Source organism: Pipistrellus kuhlii, unplaced genomic scaffold (assembly GCF_014108245.1).
Source record: "Pipistrellus kuhlii isolate mPipKuh1 unplaced genomic scaffold, mPipKuh1.p scaffold_m20_p_1, whole genome shotgun sequence".
NCBI lineage: Eukaryota > Metazoa > Chordata > Mammalia > Chiroptera > Vespertilionidae > Pipistrellus > Pipistrellus kuhlii.
In genome coordinates this window covers 51,307,021-51,319,875 of record NW_023425404.1, presented here as the reverse complement: position 1 = coordinate 51,319,875, position 12,855 = coordinate 51,307,021, and the positions used below count along the sequence as shown (strand labels likewise).

The 12,855-nt window shown below is 38.7% G+C and overlaps 1 protein-coding gene across 7 annotated transcripts in view; it reads right to left on the bottom strand.

The window, feature by feature from the left end:
• TTBK2 (tau tubulin kinase 2) overlaps positions 1-12,855 on the bottom strand; it is a 133,631-nt gene that overhangs the window by 49,802 nt on the left and 70,974 nt on the right. The gene's annotated exons all lie outside the window — the stretch shown is intronic.

Here is a 12,855-nt window from a genome sequence, read left to right as displayed (position 1 = left end):
ACCCTATGTATTCTTCCTCTGTTTTTTTTTTTGCTCATTTTTATAATCTATGTTCAATCTATTCAAATCAGCACTCTATTTCTTCTTTCATGAACTTCTCTGCCCCTTTTAATTACTTCTTTCTGTTTTTGTTGTTGTAATTGTTAATTCTCAACCAACAATATTTTTTCCATTGATTTTTAGAGAGAGTGGGAGGGAGGGGTAGAGACAGAGAGAAACATTGATATGAGAGACACAACGATCGGCTACCTCCTACAAGCTCCCAGGGAAACATGGGCCAGGATCGAGCCTACAACCAATGTACTTGCCCTTGACTTGAATCGAACCCAAGACTCCTTCAGTCCTCAGGCCAATGCTGTAAACTGGCTGGGGCACTTCTTTTTGATTTAAGATCTAACTATATTAGAAACATTTTTTATTTAATGGCAAGTCTCAGTAATAAAAAAATTTCTGCAATCTATTTAAATCTCATTTATTTTCTTAGATGCCATTCATTGAAAATCATAGATAGATAGTAATATTTTCCTAAGATATCATGACTAACAGGAATATCCAATATTCTCACTTGGATTGATGGAATTCTGAGGTTGGAGATTCCTTTCTAGAAGAAAAATGTGTAAGGGCATATATATGAAAGCTCTTTTTACTAAATAACATTTCAGAGATTGTACTTTTATTCTTTGCTAAGAGACAGAAAGAAACAAAGAGAGACACATCAATTGGCTGCCTCTTGAAAGCTCCTGGGGATCTTGTTTTTGTAGCATGTAATTTTGCCTAGTCTCTTTCATTCCGATAAGTGTTGTGTGAAAATACCCAGACCTATTATTGCCTCTGCAGCCCAAGTCTATTGGGCACCTAGACTCTTTTCCCACCACCCCACCTCCCCACCCCCACCCCGTGGGTTCTAGCCAACATAAGCCCAGGAAACATACTTTCCAGTTAAAAGTAGCACTCGCCTGGCTCTGACCTTACTTCTGTCATTGCCATTGAAAAGGTTGAGATATAGGTAAAGAGAGATCAGCTGTTTTATTTTATTTTATTTGTTTTTTAATTTTTAAAAATATATTTTATTGATTTTTTACAGAGAGGAAGGGGATAGAGGGATAGAGAGCTAGAAACATCCATGAGAGAGAAACATCGACCAGCTGCCTCTTGCACACCCCCTACGGGGGATGTGCTCACAACCAATGTACATGCCCTTGATCGGAATCGAACCTGGGACCTTTCAGTCCGCAGACCCATGCTCTATCCACTGAGCCAAGCTGGTTTCAGTGAGATCAGCTGTTTTAGAGAGATCTTGATATGGCTGACTTATCAAAGAAATAATGCCAGGTCAACAAAATTTAGTCACCTTATACAATGCAGAAGAAACAATATACCCAATTGGGGAAAACAGCCATCCTATCTAATAAAAAAGTAATATGCAAATTAACCATCACTCCGCTATGTCCACAAGCTACGCCCACCAGCCAATCAGAGAAAATATGCAAATTAACCCCAATCAAGATAGCTGTGGCCACTGAGCGAGCAGGAAGGAAGCTTCCATTCCCGGCAATGGAAGAAGCCAAGCTTTCCACACACTCTGGCAGGCCCAGGCCTCCCCTCAAGGCTACAAAGTTTCAATTATAGAAGGTAAATAAATTCCAACAGATATGGCAGCAGCCACAGAGTGAGCTTGGCTCACTCCAGGCTACAAAGTTTCAATTATAGAAGATAAACCCCAGATACCAGGGCCTCCACTTGGGTTGCCAGGAACTACACAGGCCCCTCGCCCAGGCCACCCCATGACCCAACAGAACTCTCATCCTGATCTGGGACATCCTTTAGGGCAGGCGTCTTCAAACTTTTTAAAGTGGGGGCCAGATCACGGTCCCTCAGAGAGCTGGAGGGCCGGACTATATGAACTACTAATTCCTACTGTAACATCTCGGCTGCGCTCACTGCCCAAAAAACCTGGCGGGCCAGATCAGACTCCTCTGCAGGCCGCATGTGGCCCGCGGGCCGTAGTTTGAAGACGCCTGCTTTAGGGCAAACCAGCCAGTCCCCACCCATTCATCTGGCCTCTATCCTATCTAATAAAAGAGTAATATGCAGATTGACCATCACTCCAACACACAAGATGGCTGCCCCCATGTGGTCAAAGAGCCTGCCCCCATGTGGATACAAGATGGCCACCACAGGATGGCAGTTGGGAGGGATCAGGCCTGCAAGGGAGGTCAGTTGGGGGCGATCAAGCCTGCAGGGGAGGGCAGTTAAGGGGGGACCAGGCCTGCAGGGGAGAGCTGTTGGGGTGACCTGGCCTGCAGGGAAGGGCAGTTAGGGGTGACCAGGCCTGTAGGGGAGGGCAATTAGGGGCAAACAGCCTGGCAAGGGAACAGACAGACATCAATCAGGCTGGCAGGGGAGTGGTTAGGGCGATCAGGAAGGCAGGCAGGTGAGCAGTTGGGAGCCAGGAGTCCTGAATTGTGAGAGGGATTTCTGACTGCCCCAAGGGGTCCCAGATTGGAGAGGGTGCAGGCTGGGATGAGGGACACACACACACACCCATGCACGAATTTTGTGCACTAGGCCTCTAGAGCGTGTGTTTGTGTGCCTGTGTGTGTGTGTGCGCCTGTGTGTGTATTTCTAATTCAAAGCAGATTATAATGGACATCATTAACAAAGTAAGAAAGCCTAGGAGTGGTACAGATTAATTCTATTTGGTGGAAAGGAAGAAGGAAAAGCCCTATGGAAGTAGGAAATGTTTTAAGAATAAGGCAACTTTTAACTGGAACTAGACATAAGTTAGCTCTTGAAACTTCCCTAATTGATGGCATTTTGATTGATAGCTTTCAAAATTGCAAATGCATACATTCTTTATGACCTGGCAATTTCATTTCTAGAAATTTATCTTACACATCTACTTTGCATATATGCAAAAATAGTGAATGTACAAATTTATCCACTACTTTATGTTTGTGATAGCAAAAGAACAGAAGTAACCCAAATGTTCATCAATAGGGGACTGATTAAATAAATTACAGTACACCCATATAATGGAATATAATCTGTAGATGCAGGAAAAAAAATATAGAAAGAAGTTCCATATCATATATGGAAAGATCTAGATACACTGATAGGTAGGGAAAAAGTGCAGAATGTACCTCATGCTACCTTTTGAATTAAAAAGGGGAAAAATAAGAATATGCATTCATATTTATTGTATACGCATAAAGAAATTCTGGAAAAACACATTAAGGAACTAATAACAATAGAGTTACCTAAAGATGGAGGGAGGGACAAGGGCAGACAGGAAACGAGTGGCAGGGGGTGAAATGGAGATTTGTTTCACTTCTTACCTTTTATATTTTTTTGAAGTCAGGCTTACTGAAGAATAATTTACATATAGTAAAATTCATACTTTAGATACACACAGTTCTATGAGTTTTGACAAAAATATATAGTCATGTGGCTACCACTGCAATCAAGATATAGAATATTTCTATCACCCCAAGAGCCCCTTAACAACCTTTGTAGCCAATCCCTTCCCTCCATTCCAAGTCTCTGGCAACCTGTAATTTCTGTCCTTCACTACTCTGGGCATTCTAATTACTGTATAATAGTATCTCACTGTATTTTTATTTTGTATCTCCCTGATAACTAAAGATAAGCATTTGTTAATATATTTATTTACCATCTATAGTATTTCTTCTTTGATCAAATATCTATTAAAAACTTTGCTCATTTCCTTTTAAAAAAATTATTGAGTTGTGAGAATTGTTTATAGATTCTGGATATAAGTTGTCAGATGTGTGTTTGCAAATATTTCCCCCTTCTGTGACTTGATTTTTCATTTGCTTAACAGTGTCCTTCAAAGAGCACAGTGCTAAAGTTTTTTTAAATTTATTGATTTCACAGAGAAAGAGGAACAGGGAAAGCGAGTAAGAAAATAAAATTTTTTGTCCTACTCATTTATGTATTCATTTATTGATTCTTGTACTTGTCCTAAGTGGGGATCAAAACTGCAACTTTGGTATATCAAACAACCCTCTAACCAACTGAGCGACCCAGCCAGAAAAAGTATAAATTTTGATGAAATGTTAAGACTTTTATTTTTGCAACACATGAATATAGTATTATCTTCTCAAAAAATTATATTTAAAAACATCTTAGAGAAAAAAGTAAAAAGTTAAAGTGGTTAAAAACCTAAGAGTGTGCTTTATTAAAACAAATACCTAGATATTTGAGTGAAAATTAAAAAAAGAAAAGAAAAAGTATATTGTGCTTAGAACTGGCAGAAGAATTACAACAGGAAGAAAATGTATTTTAAATAAAAAGAATACAACAATGCCAAAATGGAGGAAAGTAATATAAGTGTTAGGGAAAAGAGTTTGGTATGGCTGAAGCAAATGGAAAGAGAAAATAATGGAAACATAGGTTGGAATCAGATTAAGGGTAGCCTTCAATGTCATAGTAAATTGTTTAATTTATAATGTGCAGTCAAATGGAATTCATCAAAAATTTTAAGTAGTGAAGTGATATGATTGAGAAAGTGCTTGGCATGTTTACTCTGCTGGAAGTATAAAGGATAGATTGGAAGAAGAGGCAGGGTGATCAGTGAGGAAACTATTTTAATAATCCAAATAAAAAACCAGGAGACTTGTTCAAGGACAGAAGTAGTATGAATGTGAAGAAGGGAATGAATGTTAGAGACAGAATAAGCTCCTAGAAGAATAAATCCAGGAGGAAAAAAGGACTCTAGGCATGAGCCCACATTAGTCAAAGGGAGGAGATTGGGGGAGGGGGAGAGAAATGGCATGGAGAACTTTGAATAAAATCCCCAGTGGAAATAAATGTATATGCACTTTAACAAATGGTAGTTCAATTTTGAAAATAAACTATATGCTAATAAACACTGACTTTATAATCATTCACAGTGTGTATACATTTTTTGGGGGGACACCCCATAGTTGAAATTCTGGAAAGGTAACAGAGAAAAAGACTTTAAAAACTGTTCTTAATTAGGTCATTACAGCCCAAGGCACTGGAAGTTTTAGCTGAATGGTTAGGAGAGAAAACATGGCATTTTAAGAGCTTAGATACAAAGGGCCAATGTGAGATGCCAGCTGCAGGGCTAAGGAAACTGGGGCATGCTTTAAACCAGGAGGGAAAAAATGAGCATGCAGAATGAAATAATTAAACCAACAGGAATTCAAAACTGAAACTGTATGGATCAAAGCATCTTTGTACTTCATATACCTACTTAATAATGTAACTAATATCTCTTAAAGATGATAAAAAATAGAGGATCTCAAAACCAACCACATAAACAACTCACTAGTATCACAGATACTACCCATCATTCTGTGTAAATTGCAAACTGACTGATGATCCTGTGCCACAACTTTGGTAGATAAACACACATTACATTTTGAAGGAGTTTTGTATCCTGATTGTGGTGTTGACTATACATGTGATAAATTGACTATACATGTGATAAAAAAAACACGAATCTATACATGTGATAAAATTTCATATACCATTCCCCCACTCCTAAGAAAAAATGCGTGTAAAAATAATAGTGAAATCTGAGTCAGGCTGTACTTGAGTTAATAATAGTATACCCATATCAAATTTCCTAGTTTTGACAATGTATTGCTATAGCTATCTAAGATATCATTGGGGGAAGCTAGGTAAAGGGCATATGGTAACTATAGTATTTTACAATGCTCCTTGAATCTGTTCCATATTCCAAATAACTACCCTTGGGTCTACAGAAGGGAGAAGCAAAGCAAGGGACTGGTTAATGCAAAATTAAGAATAGAATTTGTCTTGGGCTACAATAGCTAATATAATAGTAACTCTAAATTAAATTACTTTTGAAATTGAGTTCCTCGTTCTCTCTGGTCAAAATTCAAGTGCTCAATAGGCTCATGAGGTTACTGGCTACCATATCGGACAGTGCAGATACAGAACATTTCCAACTTCAAAGTTCTATGGACATGCTGCTTGAGGGAGGAAAAGGGATGCCATCAGGAAAGGACCATAGCATGCTTCTAAGGTGGGAGTAAGCTATTTCTTAACCTAGATAGAGGCCATGAATGTCTTAATATTCTTACTTAAAATTATATATGTGTTTTTTACACTCTTTTGGACCATATATGGAAAGATAAAAAAAATCAAAATATTAGCTACCTAAATCTGTGCCCATCTATTCTGCCTTTTCCCAGTTACATGAAAAAAATGTTCTTGCTCTTACATAATAGGCTAACCTCATCATTTGTGCCAGGATTTCTTCCCCTGCCAGCTATGTAAGAACTTGGCTTTTATAATTGTTCCTGCTCTGTCCTACATCAGTTTTTATTTTTTCACATATTACCATCAGTACACACATATGCTACAATAACTACCATTTTTAAAAAATTAGGCAAGGATTTAAAGATAGCTTTCACTGCCCTTTTAACTACTTCTTTGTTTTACCAGTCCTCTTTGGAATAAAGAAACTCTGGCCCTGGCCTGTGTGGCTCAGTTAGTTAGAGCAGTGGTCGGCAAACCGCGGCTTGCAAGCCACATGTGGCTTTTTGACCCCTTGAGTGTTCTAACACTACTACTTCAGAATAGACTCACCCAGACCAAACACCGACTTCTGTGCATAGGCCATGAAGTTTCAATCGCACTGTAGGTGCGTACCCACACGTGGTATTTTGTGGAAGAGCCACACTCAAGGAACCAAAAAGCCACACGTGGCTTGCGAGCCGCAGTTTGCCGACCACTGAGATAGAGCACTGACCTGTACACCAAAAGGTGGCAGGTTCAATTCCTGGTCAGGGCACATACCCAAGTTGTGGGGTTGCATATGAGAGGCAACCCATCAATATTTCTCTCTCTTCTCTCTCTTCCTCCTACCATTCCTCCCTTCCTCAAATCAATAAAATAAAATAAAATAAAATATTAATAAAATAAAATAAAATAAAATAAAATAAAATAAAATAAAAAACATATACTCTGGTGAAAATTAGAGCACAGAAACTCCACCAGAGAGTTGCCTACACTCCCTTTCATCACTTTTTCTCTCCAACTCTCTCTTTAACCTATTCCAATTGAGTAATCCAGATGGTCAGTTCTCATTTCCCACCTTACTTGACCTATCAGCAGCACCTGGTGCAGGTGATAACCACCCCTACATACCTGAAACACTTTCTTTCTTTTCTTTTTTTTTTTTCTTTTTTTTAAAAACTGTTACTTACACAGCTCTTCCACCAAAGACATGTTCAAGGGCAGGAAAAGGGCTGCAAAGTGTGTAATTTACGCCTTTTTTGTTGAAGCACATTGTTTACTCAGCTCCCAAGATATCACACTCTGCTGATTTTTCTCCTACCTCACTGGCTGATCCTCCCTCTCACTCTTCTTGGCTGGCTCACAGTTCTTTTTCCATCATCAAGTTGCTAAGTGCCCCTAAGGCTCAAACTTAGAACCTCTTTTCTTTCCTAGCAATATCCTCTCCTTAGCTGATCTAATCTAGTTTCATTTTTTAAAATTACCATTTAGTTTTAAACATTGGGAGCAAATGATTCTTAAATTTAAATTATCCCAGCCTTGATTTCCCTTTTGAGCTACAAATTAATATATCGTATCAGTTTTTTTTTTTGTTGTTGTTGTTGTTATTTCCTTCTTGAATCTAAGAGGCATCTCAAACTTAACTTCTAGAAAATAGAACTTGTGTTTTTATTCCTTTATTGAATCTATTCTTCATCCTTCCTCATCATGGTTAATAGCATGACCATTCAATCAGGACAAAAATCTAGTAATCATTCTTGACTCTTTTTCTTCACATCCCAATATCAAATCCAGAAGGAAGTCTTATTAAATCTATCTTTGAAATATATGCAAAATACAATCATTTCTCACTACCTTATTGTACCACCCTAATGTCCTAGGACCCAGTCACCATCATTGATCACTGGACCTTTGTGTTAGTCTTCTAACTTGTCTTTCTTACTCAGCTCTTGCTCTCAATAGTTTCTTCTTTACAGCCAGAGTGATTTTTAAAAAAATAAACAAACATGTTCTAAAATTTGAAAAACTGTTTTTTAGAATTCCAGAAATATATTTCAATCCAATAAACTACATAAAACTTAAGTTCTTTACCTGCCTAGCTACCAATTAATACAAGAACATTGATAAAACCAAAGATAGTCTTTCTACAATTTCTAGGAACTTAAAATCTCATGTGATTATGTTTTAGATATAACATTCTTCTGTATATAACTCTACTATATAGGGCGGAGCAAAGTGGGCTTAAATTATGAGTATGTAAAACAGTTTATTCTTGTGTTATAATAATTATTGTGTTATTTTCCATATGAACAATTATAAATCTACTTTTGCTCCACCCTGTATAATTTATTGACAGATCATGTTACAGATTATACAACAATCCTGCTAAAAAAAACTTCCAAAGGCTTCCATCACTTAGAATAAAATCTATCTCTGCAAAATCATACAGTTTGGGGAGCCTTCCAACTTTTTAAACCTCATCTTTCTCCGCTTATCCCTTATGATGCTATGCTAAGCTATAGCTACAGTGGCTCCCCCCCCCCTTTTTTTTATTAAGGTATTATATGTGTACATACCTTACCAATTCCCACCCCATCCCCACTCCCATACATGCCCTCCTTCCCCAGAGTTTTTTGTCCATTGGTTATGCTTATATCTTGTATCTAAGTCCCTCGGTTGATCTCTTATCTCCCCCATATCTCCCTACCCTCCCTGCTGTAATTTGACATTCTGTTTCTTTTACTGTCTCTGTATCTAACCCCTTGTTCATCAGTTTATAATGTTCCTCATCATAAATGAGTGAGATCATGTGGTGATTTTCTTTCATTGACTGCCTTATTTCACTCAGCATAATGTTCTCTAATTCCATCCAGGTCGCTGCAAATGATAAGAATTTTTTATGGCAGCATAGTATTTCATTGTGTAAATGTACCATTTGATCCAATCATCTGCTTTGGGCACCTAGGCTGTTTCCAAATCCTAGCTATTGTAAATTGTGCTGCTATGAACATAGGGGTGCATATATCCTTTTTGATTGGTGTTTCTAGTTTCTTAGGATATGTTCCTAGGTACTTTTTCTTGAATACACCAAATTGACTCTGCCTCAGTACCTTTACTCTCACTCACTGTTCCCTTTGCCTAAGGCGACCAGATGTCCCGCTTTTAGTGGTACAGTCCAGATTTTTAACAATTTGTCCCGCATCCCGTGGCGTTTTAAAAAAGTCCCGATTCTTTCCTGAATACTTTCTTAGCAGATATTTACATGGCTTACTCTTACTTCAAACTCTGAACTCAATATCTCCTCGTAAGAGGCTTTTCTAACTAACACCTCTAAAATAGTCTTTTGTCCTCACTGCCCATCACTCCCTCTATGTCAGTACAATGCTTTGTGTTTCTTCTTTGCATTTATCACTACCTAAAATTATGTATTTATTTGTGTATTATTTGTCTTCACTAAAATATAAATCTATAAGAGCCTTATTTTGGTTTGCTTATTCATGGCTGTAGTCCCAGCACCTACATCCATGCCTCACATATAATATGTGCTCACTAAATATGTTAATGAGAGAATAAAAATAACCTGATAATATTCTAAAAATTAAAAGATACCTGAAATAGAAAGAAGATTCCAGAATAACATTCAAATCTAATAAGTTAAATAATACTAAATTCATCATTTACTGTAATAATGAAATGCTCAGTCTCTCTACTCCATGTCCTTTGGGATAATAGCTTCTGCTAAGACTTGCATATAGACATGCTAATCATTAGAGGAATTCTGCTTGTGGCTTGAGGAGATAGGGAAGTATGTATTGTTTATCAAAGATTTTTAAGAACCTTGTGATCAGACTCATATCAAGTAGCATTGATCTTCCTCAGACTACTGCTGGCACCCAAACGTCTACAGTGGTCAATCACCTCATATACCCCTCTCATATTTCCTTCCCTTGACATAAAAGAAGCTTGAACTCTTTCTTAAGATGAATCTGAAAAACCACTAGGTCTCCCATCTTCTCAGTAGGAACCTTCTTGATCAATAAACCTTTCCTTACTCTAAACTAAGATGTTTTGAGCCATGGCCTTTTGAAGCATAGTGCACACGGACTTTGGAACAGTAACACTACCTTCCTACCTACTGAAAGGAATTCTAGGGACAAAATGGCAGGTTTACGTAGTTTAGGAATAAAGAGGGCCCCTAGGGGAGGAATACATGAGGGCTTGGAGCTGCCAGAAGGCATACAGTCACAAAGAATGAAAAGTGTGGCAGGATAAGGGGAGAGGAAGGAAGACATTCACAGAGGATAAAGAAAAGTCACCAAGTATGGGGAAAAGGATACATACTTTCACAGAGGATAGAGAAATGACCACAGATGCTGGAAAGAGGGAAACATGTTCATAGGAGATAGAGGAATGTTGCAAGATAGGGGGGGAGAAAAAGAGGAAGCACCACAGTGGGTTTTAAACTTTGAAGCTGATATTCTGCAAAGGAGACCAATTAGAAAAGCACAGGGTCATAAAATGGGGAGGGGTCCAATTAGAAGGGAGCATGAAGAGACAAAGAACCACAGCACTGAAGAACCACAGAAAAAAGGAGATGAGTGGGTTATCCCCCTTGGGAGCCCCGCCCTACGTTGGAGTCTGTATTTGCTTCCAATAAATTTCCACCCTTTTACGAACAAGTCCTTTTAGTGAATTTTATTCTTCAAACATCCCGAGGCAAGAACCTGCAAGGGGAAGATCCACTCCCCACACCTCACATTTCACTATTAATATGTAAGACCTTCACTAGAATAAAAAAGATTCATAATTTCTAGGCTATATATATATATATATATATATATATATATATATTTGCTTTTTTACAGAGAGGAAGGGAAAGAGATACAGAGTCAGAAACATCAATGAGAGAGAAACAGAAACATCAATGAGAGAGAAACATCAATCAGCTGCCTCCTGCACAGTCCCTATTGGGGATGTGCCTGCAACCAAGATGCATGCCCTTGACCAGAATCGAACCTGGGACCCTTCAGTCCACAGGCCGACGCTCTATCCACTGAGCCAAACCAGTTAGGGCTCATATGCCCTTATTTTAAATATAATTTACATTTCTGTATACAACTATTATTATATAGTTAATTCATTCAAAACCAGTATTTCAATTTCTGTGCAACCAATTTACTCGGAATGAGAGACACAATCTGTAGCAAGTTAAAGCAAAACTAAAGTAAAAGGAAGATGCAAGTATAAGAACGACACCAGTATGACAACATGAGGAGCTCCACTGCCCAGTAAAACTAGTGAAAATTGTTTTAAAGCACAACTAAAGCCCTGGCCAGTTTGGCTCAGTGGATAGAGCATCGGCCTGAAGGGTCCCAGCTTCGATTCTGGTCCAGGGCACATGCCAGGGTTGTGGGCTCAATCCCCAGGAGGAGGGCATGCAGGAGGCAGCTGATCAATGATTCTCTCTCCTCACTGATGTTTCTCTTTCTCTCTCTCTTCCTCTCTAAAATCAATAAAAATGTTTAAAAAACAAACAACTACTAAAACCTCTGGAAATAGTCCTTAGGGCAAATAACAAATGAAGAAATATCTGTCTAGGAAAACCTATGAAATTCTTCAATAAGAAAGGCGAAAAGTCTATGATGCTGAACCAAAAAGGTGACTCTACTCCAGAATGCTGCACCGAAGAACACAGGGTTCCCTCCTTCCCCACTTCCCATACAGAGGCAGGACTTCAGTATTTCTCATATTCTCCCAGCTGTCTGTTGCTGAGCAGGCTAAATCCCGGGCAACTGTGGTAGCCTTCCCTTCCGGAACAGAGGCTCTACCTTGAATGCGGTGTGCAGAGAATAATGGGACCCCAACTGCCCTTCTCTTGGCTCACGAGGCAGTGATTCCTTGCTGAGGGACTTCAGACTGCTACCTCCAATTGAACCAAAGGACTCAGCTCCTAAAGTGAATCAGCCACTTAGAGAACAACTAGCCACAATCCTTACCCTCAAATCCAGAGATTTTAAGAGATTTTGCCTAGGGGCAAAAGGCGAAAAGAGATAATTCTTCTTTATTGTATTTATTTTTCCCATCACCATTTATGCCCTCTTTCAAATCTACCCACTCCTTCCCACCACAATCACTACACTGTTGTCTATGTCCATGAAAAAGAGGTAACTCTTAATCTCTTCCTAAAGGAAATGGTTTCATATGCAACAGTTAAGTTTAAACCCAAGACACCTTTCAAAAATAGTGGAGGTTGTAGCAAAGGAAACTGGGTAAGATTGGTGGATCTAATGACAAAACAGCCTGGACTATAGGCTTTCCAGGGGAGAACAAGAAGAATCAGACAGATGACAGAAGCACACCTAAGGTCAGAACAAGTATCAAACTCTGATCTCAAATTAAAATCACATGAGATACCACTTTATACCAGTCAGAATGGCTATCATCAATAAATTAAACATCAACAAGCAAGGACATAGAGAAAATGGAACCCTCATGCACTGCTGGTGGAATGCAGACTGGTGCAGACACTGTGGAAAACAGTATGAAGTTTCCTCAAAAAATTAAAAATGGAATTGCCTCATGACCCAGTAATTCCACTTCTGGGAATATATCCAAAGAAACACAAAACACTAATTCGAAAGAATGTATGAACCCTTATGTTCACTGCAGCGTTATTTACAATAGCCAAGATTTGGAAGCAGCCCAAGTGGCATGGTTCAGTGATTGAGCATCAACTTATGAACCAGGAGGTCACTGTTCGATTCCTGGTCAGGGCACATGCCCGGGTATTGGGTTCAATCCTCAATGGGGGGTATGTAG